This window comes from Callorhinus ursinus, unplaced genomic scaffold (assembly GCF_003265705.2).
Source record: "Callorhinus ursinus isolate GAN/ISIS: 27379988/994484 unplaced genomic scaffold, GSC_fseal_2.0 scaffold8, whole genome shotgun sequence".
In the NCBI taxonomy this organism is placed as follows: domain Eukaryota; kingdom Metazoa; phylum Chordata; class Mammalia; order Carnivora; family Otariidae; genus Callorhinus; species Callorhinus ursinus.
In genome coordinates, this window is record NW_027397070.1 from 43,707,788 (window position 1) to 43,720,041 (window position 12,254).

The window sequence follows — 12,254 nt, forward strand, 5'->3', positions numbered from 1 at the left end:
AAAGAAAGGGAAATGGATTAAGTTGCATGTGAATTTCTGGCAGAAATTGAGTCTAGGTTTAAACAGGTGATTTGATAACACTGAGAGAAAGAGGTAGTGGTTATCTGGACCCAGCAGGGTTTCTGTCATTCCAAAAATATTTATTGGGCTTCCAATTCCCATAGGTTCCTGGTTCTCCAGGTGCTAGAATACAAAGATGAATGTCAAGCTTCCAATTTAGGATATCAGCTTGCAGCAAGTATTCTTAGTGCATTTCCTTGCATGCATCTTTTAAATGGCTCAACTGTGGGGGAAAACAGACCCATTCTGATAAGCAAGTGATTACCAAATGTATGCAGAGTGCCTGTAAAGCTGGTTATGAGGTGCTTTGTGGCCCTGGGAAGGAGAGGGGGAGAAGAGGAAGTCTTTGAAGAGGTGACCTTGCTTCTTAAAATAGGAAGAGACCAGGGGTGAGTGGATGAGGTGGTAGGGCAGGTACCAGCTAGTATGGGTGGAAGAGCATTTCTGCTATCCTGGGTAAAGTGATTATGAAAAGCTTTCTAGAAACGGGAAGATGTGACTGGCCACTGATTGGCCTCACAGTGAAAATCTTTGCATATCATGCTGAGGAGTTGGGACTTTTATCTTACTGGGAGGAAAGAGCTCTGGAAAGATTTAAATATCCTGGGAGCAGACAGATCAGATTTGCATTTAAAAAGTTTGCTAATAACGTGGAAAATAAAAAGTACTAATCTGGACCTGGGGCCAGGGGAGCCTCTTAAAAGAGTGAAGGTAGGGAGTATGCAGGCCAGGAGGCCAAGAAAAGGAACAGATTCTAGAGGGATTTAGGAGAGACTAAAAAATAAGTCATTTTGTGCTTATCTTGTGTTCTTCTTTAAAAATAGATTTTAAGAAAGAGAGATAGGCTATTAGTTAAGGGATTGCTGTCTTTTGATTTCAACAGAATGTCTCATTTAACAAAATGCTGTCTTTATGAATGAGATGGAAAATATGAACTGGGTGTTTGGTGGGTTTTGTTGCTTGTTGGAGAAGTGTACTTTAAAAATAGTAGTTTTAATGGATTTGCCTCAGCTGGGAGGGAAGCCTTTCCTACTGTGCTGTTAGACTCTACTCTGGGTTACAACTTTTTATCTTTTTTTTTTTTTTAAAGTAGTCTCCACACCCAACATGGGGCTTGGACTCAACAATCCTGAGATCAAGAGTCACAAGCCCGAGCCAGTCAGTGGAGTGGGACTCTTGATCTCAGCCCCACAACTTTTATCTTTTACTGAAATGGTTTTATTGTCGACAGATGTCCGTGTGAAGGAAACTTAGAAAGGTAAAGGTAATGTAGTTGACAGAAGCAAGGTTTTAAAACACACACGTTGAAGGAAGTGAAATTGGGGGAGGCCAGAAATTTTTTTCTTTAATATTTGAAGTGCAATATACATTAGTACTAAGTAGATATAGAGTATATGTGTGGTATTAAAATTTCATGGGGGAGTGTAATTAAGGAAAATGTCTAAAAAAATCTCCTTAGGGAACGATAGCAACAAAAGTTTGAGTAACACTGCCTTAGAAGAATTCAAGGGTTGGGGCACCTGGCTGGCTCATTTGGAGGAGCATGGGACTCTTGATCTTGGGGCTGTGGGTTCAAGCCCACACTGGGTGTACAGATACTTAAAAATAATACAATCTTTAAAAAAAAAAAAATTCAAGGGTTGGAATGGCGAGCTAAAAACTTGCTGTAGGAAGAGGTGGAGAGACCCCTGAAAAAGTCTACATTTAGGACCAGAAACTAAAGACCTCACTCTTAAGATGTGAATACTTCTTGATTTATATGTTTATGTGGAGAAAAAAAATAGAGTTAAGTTTCTTTGTTACTTTTATTTGACCTTAAACTCAGTATGTACAAGTCCACAAGGTGGATTTTGCTAGGAAACGAGTTAATGCAGCCTTAGGCTTCATTTATAAACATAGATGTTATAGAATTTAGAGTGTTAGTGTTATACCCCTAACTGTCCAGAACCTGATCGGGAAATAGGAAAAATGGGAGTATCCAGCAGATGATTAGGCAGATGAGAGCTCTGAGAACCACGTGGAGAAGTGGGAAGCCAGCACAGAGCAGAACTGGCTTACTGTTCAGCATACCGTGGCGGCGATAAGAATTACTCCTCAGACCCACAAGCATAATTGAATTGGGCAAGGCTGTGTACTTAATAAATGAATTAAATCAGTATTTATTAAGTGCCTGCTATCGATGCTAGCTAGCGTTGTTCTAGACACTAGAGACTCAGTAGTACATACTCAGCGAAATGGAAAAAATACTTATGCTCATGGAACTTCTAGTGTGTGGAGACAGACAATAAACAAGGTAGGTTTTAAAAGATATCTAGTATGTAAAATAGACAGCATTCAGATATTGACAAGTGCTAAAGAGGAAAAATAAGGGCGGGGGCAGAAAGGATGTGAAATCCTGGGGAGCAGTGGACATGTTCATGAAACCAGGCCAGAGAAAGCCTTATTGAGAAGGTAATTAAAAACAAAACAAAACTTTATATAATAGTATAAAAAACATATAGAAGAGTGCACAAAGTACGTGTGCAGTGGGATGATTTTTTACAAAGTGAATACATTTGTGTAATGAGCACTCAGATTAAGAATAGAATATTACTAGCCCCTGGATGGCTCAGTCAGTTAAGTGTCTGCCTTCAGCTCAGGTCATGATCCCAGCGTCCTGGGATGGAGTCCTGAGTGGGGCTCCCTGCTCAGCGGGGAGTCTGCTTCTCCCTCTGCCCCTCCCCCTGTGCATGCTCTCTCACTCTTTCTTTCAAATAAATAAATACCATCCTTAAAAAAAAAAAAAAAGGAATGTTACTAGCCCCTCAGGAGGCTCAGTCACCCCTTCCCAAAGTGTTACCCCTTAACTACTAATTCCGTAACTTAGAATTTGCCTGTTTGTGAGCTTTATATTAATGCAATCATGTATAATAAAGGCTTTTGTTTCTGACTTCTTTCATTCAACATGGTGTTTGTGAGATTCATCCATGTCCTTACAGGTATTTGTAGTTCGGTCATTTTTGTTGCTGTAGAGCATTCCATTGTATGATGATACAATTGTTTCCTCTCCTTGGCAAGTGAATAGTGCTACCTTTTCTGTGTATGTGTTTTTGGTGAAGACATTCTATAGGGGATATAATTAGAAGTGGACTTGCTGGGTCATGGGGTTTGGTATATTCATTTTAGTAGACACTGAGAAACAGCTTTCCAAGGTGGCTGTCCATCAGCACCTTATGGGAGCTCCACATTCTTGGCAACACTTGGCATTGCCTGCTATTGAACTGTAGCTGTTCTGGTGGGTGATACAGGGGTTCCATCGTGGCTGTAATTTGCATTTCCCTGTGGACTAAGGCAGTTGAGGACCTTTTCATATGTTTACTGGCCATTTTGATACCACTTTTTGGGGCAGTGAAAATGTTCTGTATCTTCATTGTGGTGGTGAGAAGTGGTTGTTATGGATATGTTTTGAGAGCAGGGCTGACAGGATATGCTCACGGTGTGGACGTGTGGAGGGGGAAGGAGAAGCCAAGAATGGCATTAGGTTTTATTTTATTTTTATTTTTTGCCTGAGCCACTGGAAGGAGGGGAATTGGGATGTTGGAGATAGAGAAGGTACAGGTTACAGATATAATTTTTAAAATTTTTCGGCATTTTGAAATAAATTAATCAGTTACATGATTTCACTCATATGGAATTTAAGAAACAAAACAGAGGATCATAGGAGAAGGGAGGGAAAAATAAAATAAGACGAAATCAGAGAGGGACACAAACCACGAGAAACTCTTAACCATAGGGAACAAACTGCGGGCTGCTGGAGGGGAAGGGAGTGGGGGATGGGGTGGCTGGGGGATGGGCCTGAAGGAGGGCACGTCATGTCACCAGCACTGGTGTTGTCTGCAACTGATGACGCACTGACCTCTGCCTCTGAAACTAATAATACACTATATGTTAATAAATTGAATTTAAAGACATTAAAATTTTCAGCATTTTATGAAGAAAGGCCATTTGAATACCAAAAGAATAGAAAGGATAAAAAGCATAAATGAATAAAGAGCAGCCCTTTAAATTGGATACATTGAGCTAGCTTTACGAAATACTCATGAACAAGGTTTTTTTCTTTCCCTCATTTCTCTGAGGACCTACAGTTGCAGGTATTGTTGTGCAGACTAGCTTCGGGAATCACTCATCTGCAGTATTACATATGTATTTTTGACTTTGATACTATTAACGAGTGAGCATCATATCCATCCTTAAACCTGCAATAGATTGAGGTTAGAGTCTAAATATGAGAAAGCATAAAAAAACTTCAGAGTAGGCCATGTGTCATTTCTAGCCCAGAAATACTTCATTTCTTAAAAAAAAAGGAGAGAGAGAGCCAGATGCATCTCAAGGACACATATGGTGCACGTGTAATCATAGTAAAGCTCCATACTCATCTTAGTAACTTCCTTGCCTAGAGGCTCTATGAATTATTGTTTCTAAAATTTTGTTTGGGAGAAGCCAAGCTCTGAGTTTTCTTGAGCAAGCTGATTTGCCTCGTCCTTAGGGGAAAATATAGTTATTTTTGACTTTTGTGTATTCCCATTCTCCCCACCACCAGTGTTAAAGCTATAAGTGCGCTACAGAGTATTCGATGAAAGCAGTTCGGGGCAGCAGGAGTGGGGAGTGGTGCCGCAGTGTGCCGCAGTCAGGAAGCTGGGGTGGCTCTGAGGACCTGTGACCCGGGGTGAGGTTGGCATCAAAGTTAGAAGACTTGTCTGGAGTCTCTCTTGACGCATACTTGTGCTCTCCTTTGAATTGAATGCTCACTTGCTATTTGGCAGACCGTTGAGTCGCCTTCAGAATGGGTATCAGTGTCATTAATTGGTTTCAGAAGTGTGTAAGTGATCTTTTATATAAAAGTTTTGCCTTTGAGTATTACCTGAGAAATACTTGTGTGCGGTTTGATAGTACAGAGTAGTTTGATTATTCAGAGGTATCAGATGTCCTTTGTAAGATTCTCCTGCCATTTCAAAGAACAGTATTACTAACAACTGATTACTTTTCTCATCTTTGTCATCTGGTTTTGTGGGACTTACTGTCTTTCTACCGAGAAGAAAATTTTAACACGCATAATCACTGCTCAGCGTTTCCAGTCTGCTTTTGGTGTTAGGTCATAGGGTAATATTTTAGTTACCTCATGTGTCTGTGGTTTTAACATGATTATCTTGCCCTGAGGGACGGGTGAAAATAAGTGAAAAGTTCATCGCTGCTTTGTGAATTAAGTTGTGCCTTGGCACAGAGTGCTGATCATTTTGGCATTGCAACACAGCATTAGATCACCTTGTCTCCAGTTTGGGAATGTTCTCCAAGTGCTGCCTAACACTGCAGACTTCTCCATAAACTTGAGCTGGTATAGAAAATGATGTTTATTGTATCCTGTTCTCAAATATCTTGCCAAGTTACTGTCATCAGCCTCTTTATTGATAGAAAATTAGTTAGGCAAAAATCATTTTCTTATTCTTGCATGGGAGAGGTGATGAAATTTATGAGAAAGTACATATAAGGAAAGGTTGGAAGTGTTGATTGTGGATTTGAGCCCTGGCTGGAAACAAAGAACTCTTGACTTACAGTGGAATGTTCCCTGTGTTCCTTGCGTCTTTCAATCTGAGCTCTTGTATATGGAAATAATGAAAGGAATATGTGCTACATGAATTGGTCAGGGTTTTTGGTTACAGATACTAAGATCTGTTCTAGTTAGTGTAAATAAAAAGGGATTTATTAGGGGTGATAGGTAGCTTAGCAAATCATCAGGAGGGCTGAAGAAAGAGCCCGGAGGCCGAGTTTCTGGAAATGGTTTCCAGTACCGCACTGTGGGACTGGCCCTCCGAGGGGCTCCTGCCCTGCCTGGGTCAGGATGCTCCAAATCAGGAAGCCAGAGCCAGAAGCACGCCACATTGCCAGCAAAATGCGTGCCACACATCCTTTCACCTTGCTGCTTTTCCCACGTAACGTGACTCTGTTCTGAAGGAGTCCCATGCAGTGCGCCAGGCTGGTAGAACCTAATTCGTAAGCCTTGCCTGTACTGTAGGGCTAAGAAGGCAGGGAACGTAATTCTTCCATCCCCGGTTGGTTTATTTGCTTGCTTTTATAATTCTGCATTGGGAAGGTGGGTTTTACCCAGAAGGGAGCTGTTAACAGTGATGAGAGGAAGTGTAGATTTGGGGCCTCTCTGAATGAGATGGTCATCACAGCACCTTTTTGAAATAATACTGTGGTAAGAAGACTAATGGATTGCAAGTGACTTTGAAGGAAGCCTACTATTTAAAAACACACTTTTTAAAATTGGGGGTGGTGGTGCATAAAGAATATTTGAAACCCCAGCAGGTGCGTGCTTGTGTTAGTTTAGGATTTCTGTATTAGTCTAATGAGAGTATGTTGATAATGAAGCCAAGAAAAAATAATGTCTTTTTTTTGCAAGTTCTTTTGTTCTCTGTGAACCAGTCCAGCCCCATCCTTGAGAATCTTTTGATTTGAGAAAGTTGAGGGTTTATACGTGAGTCAGGATAAATTCATTACTGTTCTCAGAAGAATTAAAGTATATGGATCAGTGATGGTGGGTTAGCATTGTTATAATTTTTCAGATATGGTTATTTACCTAGCTTTTTTTCTGAAATGGACCTAGCCCTGGAAGGGGTTTGGAAATCACATGGTCCACTGCCCTGGTTCTGTAGTTGAGGAAATCGAAGGCCAGGGAGTGAAGGGATTTGCTCAAGGTTAGACAGCCGGTTGTTGGTGGTGGGAGGTGGGGTGGCCTGATTTCACAGCTTGCCTGGTTTTTCCCTGCCAATCCCTCTGGGAAAGCACCGGTTTCTCCCCAGTGGGATGAAGCTCCAGTGCCTCCTGGGTTCTCATACTGAGATTTAAGTCCTGGTTGGGACATCTCAGTGGGTTGTTAGTTGGATAATACCGCTGTTCTTTCTTGCGTCAAGTAATATTTGGAAATTTCTTCTTGACTTTTAAGGAAAACGGGTCACAGAAATAAGAATTTTGTTTAAACTAACACTTGGGGAAGAAAAAAACCACATAATCATGCCTAATTGAAGATGTAAGTTTCACTTGGTAAACTCAGCTGCAAAAATGAAGGGGGTTTACGCACAGTTCTCTTCTGTTTACTCTTTTGGGCTGTTCGTAAATTTGCCCGTACACTGTTGTTTTGATAAGGCATTGCTATTACATGCACAGTCAGTACAAGGTAAAAATTACTAGGAAACTTTAGTTTGACTCACTTCTCAGCTCCTTCAAGTCTTTGCTGTGAGTCTTACTCTGACCCACTTAAGATTGCAATTCACCCCATTCACGCCTCCATCTCCTTAGTCTACCATCCTGGCCTCTTTCTTTTCAGTAGCACATACTCTCTCTCACATTGTATATGTATCTCCCATGTCATATGTCTGTATGTTATGTTTACTGGTTATAAGTACGTAATATATATTATGTCTATATTATGTCCATATAGTCTCTGTGTGTCGGGTGTCTCCTCCATCAGACTACAAGCTCCATGAATGCAGACCTTTGTCAGTTTGTGTTCCCAGCACGAAGAATAAATAGTGCTTGCCCTGTAGGAGATAGTATATGAATGAATGAACTTGGCAAAAAGCAATACTCTTTAGGATTTCTACTAGTAAAATGCCAGATTCTCAATCGTAGTGTTTATTTTATTCATGAACTCACTGGGGATGGCAAAATCACCAGTTTGGCATGTAAAGAAAGTAAATTATCTTAAGGTTGTGAGTTGTGTTATAAACAGTATTCTGGAACTTCCTTGCTTATTTGGCACTAAGGAAGGAACTCGGCTTCAGGTGAAAAAAAGTCATTAAATTTTCAGATATTATCAGTGGAACAAATTCTTTAGACATTAAAATCTAGATTACTCAGTGATAAAAATGTACAGATATAGATTTGGATGGCAGCTGGTTTTAAATTTAATTGATAGAAAAGCTTTTCATTTCCAGCATTGTGGCAAATAGAGCCAGATTTCAGAGAATCAGCGTCCTGAGGCAGCAGGGGCGGGATGAGGAAGGGATCAAGGCCTGGGGAGGGTTGGAAAAACCCTTCAACAGAGTCATCCAGATGTGAAAATGCATCTGTACACCTGCTCAGAGAAGCTGGAAAACGAGACAGGGAGACCCATTTAATGCAGATAAAGTCCATAACATTCTGAAATTTTCATTTATCTAATGTGCTGGTAGCCTCCCAGTGAGTTCTGGGCCATAATGTAACTTATAAATACTCATTTTTATTATTTAAAGATGTATTTGATTTTTTAGGATTTAAGGGAAATAAAGATGATCCTTAATGTCTTAGGAAGATGTTAAGAAACCTAGAAGGTATCTTAGAAATAGGCTATGCTGGCTCTTCATGTCAGCTTAAGCCCAAATGTTAAATGACTTGCCCAACATCGCACAACTAATTCTTGGCAGAATTGGTACTAACTTTTGTCACAAATTATAACTGAAGCATCCTTAATAAGAGAAGAGTGTACAGGCCTCTCTTTGATAACCTAGGGGTGGTTTTAAATTTGTTCCAAGATTTATGTTTTATCTTAAAAGTTTTAAAAATGCATGCAGATATTCCATCCTATACAAATTGCATTCTTCTTCTTCTTTTTTTTTTTTAGAAGATTTTATTTATTTGACAGAGAGAGACAGAGCAAGAGAGGGAACACAAGCAGGGGGAGTGGGAGAGGGACAAGCAGGCTTCCCGCAGAGCAGGGAGCCCGATGTGGGGCTCGATCCCAGGACCCTGGGATCATGACCTGAGCCGAAGGCAGATGCTTAACGACTGAGCCACCCATATGCCCCATGTGCTTCTCTTTTTATGTGTATAAGCATGCATATTTTTGTGCTGATTTGTGGAATTGTCATCTGGAATTAGAGAAAATGAACAGAATGAAAGATCACCTTACGTTATTATCTTAGAAGTGTTAAATCAGAGTTTTAAAGAAAACCACAATGGGGGAATCTACTTGATTTGCTCTGAAGTTAAATATATTATAATAGAGGAAATTAATTATAGCACAGTGAAAATACCTTATTTAGAAAATATTTTCAACCTCAACTTGGGAAGAAAGGATTGCTATTTTTGTCAATTCAACTTTCGTGTACGTGAAGTAAGGCGTTATGCTTTGTGTTTTTTTGCTGGAGGTACAAGTTTGGAAGCGATGAGTTTTTTTTAAGAGAGAGAGATGGTTTTTGTATATAATTTTGTAAGTACATTTTCCCTGAAGATTAGATCATATTTTTATGGAGAAAGACAGCCAACCCCGCCCTACCCCTTTCCCCAGCAGGGAATTACTCTAAAGGTTTTGCTTCTTAATCTTTTATGTTAATCTTTTTTTTTTTTTCAACACATGGTTAAATGAGATTTTTATCCTGCAGCGGAGTTGTAGCTTGATTTTAATATGCTCCAAAAGATCGTTTCCCCTGTTGAATAAAGAGCAGAGTGTGATAGGAAGAGCACCAGGCTGCCAGTCAGGAGATTTTGACTTCATCTTATCTGTAGGATGATGCTTTTACAGCGGTAATGGGGGTATTGCAGCCTCTTCCAGCTCGGAGAGTTTATGATATGTATTTGCTCATAATGTGCTTAGTGCCTCATACCCGTATTTCCTAAAATTTCAAAGTACAGACAGGGTGCGTATTTTAAGTTTCACTGTCTCCCCACAAAGCAGCTCTCTTGGGATGAATACTTTGGGAGCCAGTGCCCTTTGCTTTAGTCCGGCCAGTGGGTTCCCCTGTGTGACTGCGATCGTTCTGTAAGGACCTGCTGGGCAGTCTCCAGTGGCTCTGCGAAGGCCCTTCTCCACTGAGCAGCATGAGCTCCGTGAGCCTCTGAGCATTTTCGAGACAGCCTCCTAAAGCGTGAGGAATTTTCAGATTGGGCTTGGAATCTTTAGGAACTGGACCATTGCTCCTTTTGAGCGGTTTGCCACTTGGAGGCCTCGTATTAATGTTGGAAGTAGCCATCTAAATTTTTATGGTCTTATATTTGCAGATTTTCCACAGATCGTAGGTGTTCATGAGAGGAGGCCTCTGGCAGAAGAGTCTACGTGATTGTTTTCCCATGCTAGTCTCATGTACCCAGGGTCTCTTTGTCCTTGAGGGTGTACCGTGGTGTGTGTGTTTTCAGTTGTCTGTATCACACTGGCTAGTTGACTAGCTCTAGGTGGATATGCAGAAATAGCCTGCAGAATTACTGGATTCATATCCCAGTCTGGCAGACTTGTATGTTTAGAAGCCCAAATACAGTATCCGTTGGCAGGCACGTCTTGGCAAACGGTGAGTGACTTGTGGGTGGGAAGAAGTGCGGCTCTGGGTGAGCTGACTGGGCTGGAAGCCCCTGCCCCACAGCCATGCTATGACTGTAGTCTGGTATCCAAGAGAGATTTGTTTGTCAGTTTTTTAGAAATCATAGCTCCAAAGTCAGAGACAGCTGTAAAGCCCTTCAATTATTTTGTGATTCAGCTCTCATTATTTTTCACATCTTCTGGATTTGAAGTTTTGAAGATTTACACTCAAATAGAGTCTGGAAGGACTAAGGTACCTGTTAAAGACTTACTTTGAGGCTGAAGAAAGCCTTTATTTTTCTTTCATTTCCCTAAGGTATGGCAGTATTAGAGCAGATGGAAGGCTGGAGTTTGAGCTTAAGTTGTGTGAAAACTTCATCAGCCAATTGGCTGACTCTTAATGGTGAGACAGGAAGAACCACCCACGTTTTCCATTTTGGATTTGAGTCACAGAAAACAGGTTTCGTGCAGAAACCATTTGGCTTCAACAAGTGTACGGAAATTTCATCTTTGATCAAATTGATGTTTTTATCTTCATTGTGCATGTATTTCAAATTAATTATTTCCCCCTTTCAATCCTTAGGTTCAGTTTTGAATGTGAATGGCAGTAAACTAATATCCAAGATTTCTGTATAAGAAGTAGATCAAAAGGACTGTACTTTCAGGTAAGGATCTCATTTTACTTTATCTTTAATAATACACAGCTGCTTTGGCAGAAGTCCGGCATGGCCCTGACCCCCTTTCCTGTGAATACAAGTATAGGTGAATTTTCTAAAATGCAGCAAATTGATTGCTCTAGACAGGTTTCCACCTGTTTGGGATTACCTAAGAGGTGTCAGTGGGGTTGGCTACTTAAAATCATTAGAGAAGCAAGATGTGATGGCAGTTAACACACACACACACACACACACACACTCATTTAAAATGGAATATAAAGTTGTATTTAAATTTTCTTTTTCTTTTAGGTGGAGGAAATCATCCTAATACCTACCACTTCCTTCCCATGATTGATCGATTGATCTATCATCTGTCTGTTTCCCATGTATTTAAAGTTTAAAGACATAGATAGTTTTCAGATTAATTTCTTTATCTCTATGGCATCCCAAGGTACTAAACAGTTGTAGCCATAAGAAGATTATAGAAAAAGCTCTGTACTTGAAATAATTTGGAATGTATAGGGCCAGTATTTAGAAATGAATTCTCTCCAGGAGGAGAGGGATCTGTGTAGACCAGAAAGAAGCAACCCCCCACCCCTCATCCAATAAAAACCATATTTACATAGAAAGTGCTGTGCTGAAGAAAGGGATTGTCGTAGTGTTTCTGTATTCAAATGAAAGCATATTTCAGAGAAGTGATATATTGCTTTTTAATCAATTACCTAGTTTTCCTAATTGGTTTTGAGGTATTGAGTCCCCCCCCCCCATATTAGCTTTTGTACCTCTTTAGGGTGGTATTTTTCAAGTTTAAAATACGTAAAACTCAATTTTAAATTATTGGCATTATTTGAAGAGTGAGTAATCCAAAAATCACGTGTCAGTAATACATTGTAGGGTGGCTCTTGTAGCAAGTTTCATTTCCTAACTGTATTACCAGTTGACAGAAATTCCTTTGCAAAACATTAACATACCAACAAAGAGAGCTCAGTAGAGAGAAACTGGCTTGGGGTTTGTAACAAGCTGCAGATGATGTGTGGACATAATTTCTTTCCAGTTCTTCCTGGGATCAGCCTTAGTCAGACTCTTTTTTTTTTGAAGATTTATTTTTATTTATTGGGGGGGAGGGGCAGAGTGAGGGGGAGAGAGAATCTTTTTAAGCAGGTTCTGCACTGAGCAGGGAGCCTGGTACAGGCCCTGAGATCACGGCCCTGAGATCTTGACCTGAGTGGAAA

General features: G+C 40.4%; 1 protein-coding gene across 39 annotated transcripts in view; it reads left to right on the top strand.

Moving 5' to 3' along the window:
* Positions 1-12,254, top strand: part of SIPA1L1 (signal induced proliferation associated 1 like 1) — a 463,818-nt gene that overhangs the window by 125,164 nt on the left and 326,400 nt on the right. For all 39 annotated transcript variants that reach the window (XM_073895440.1, XM_073895444.1, XM_073895465.1 and 36 more), the window contains one exon: positions 10,950-11,031. The gene's annotated coding sequence lies outside the window, so the exon portion shown is untranslated. The remainder of the gene's footprint in view (positions 1-10,949; positions 11,032-12,254) is intronic.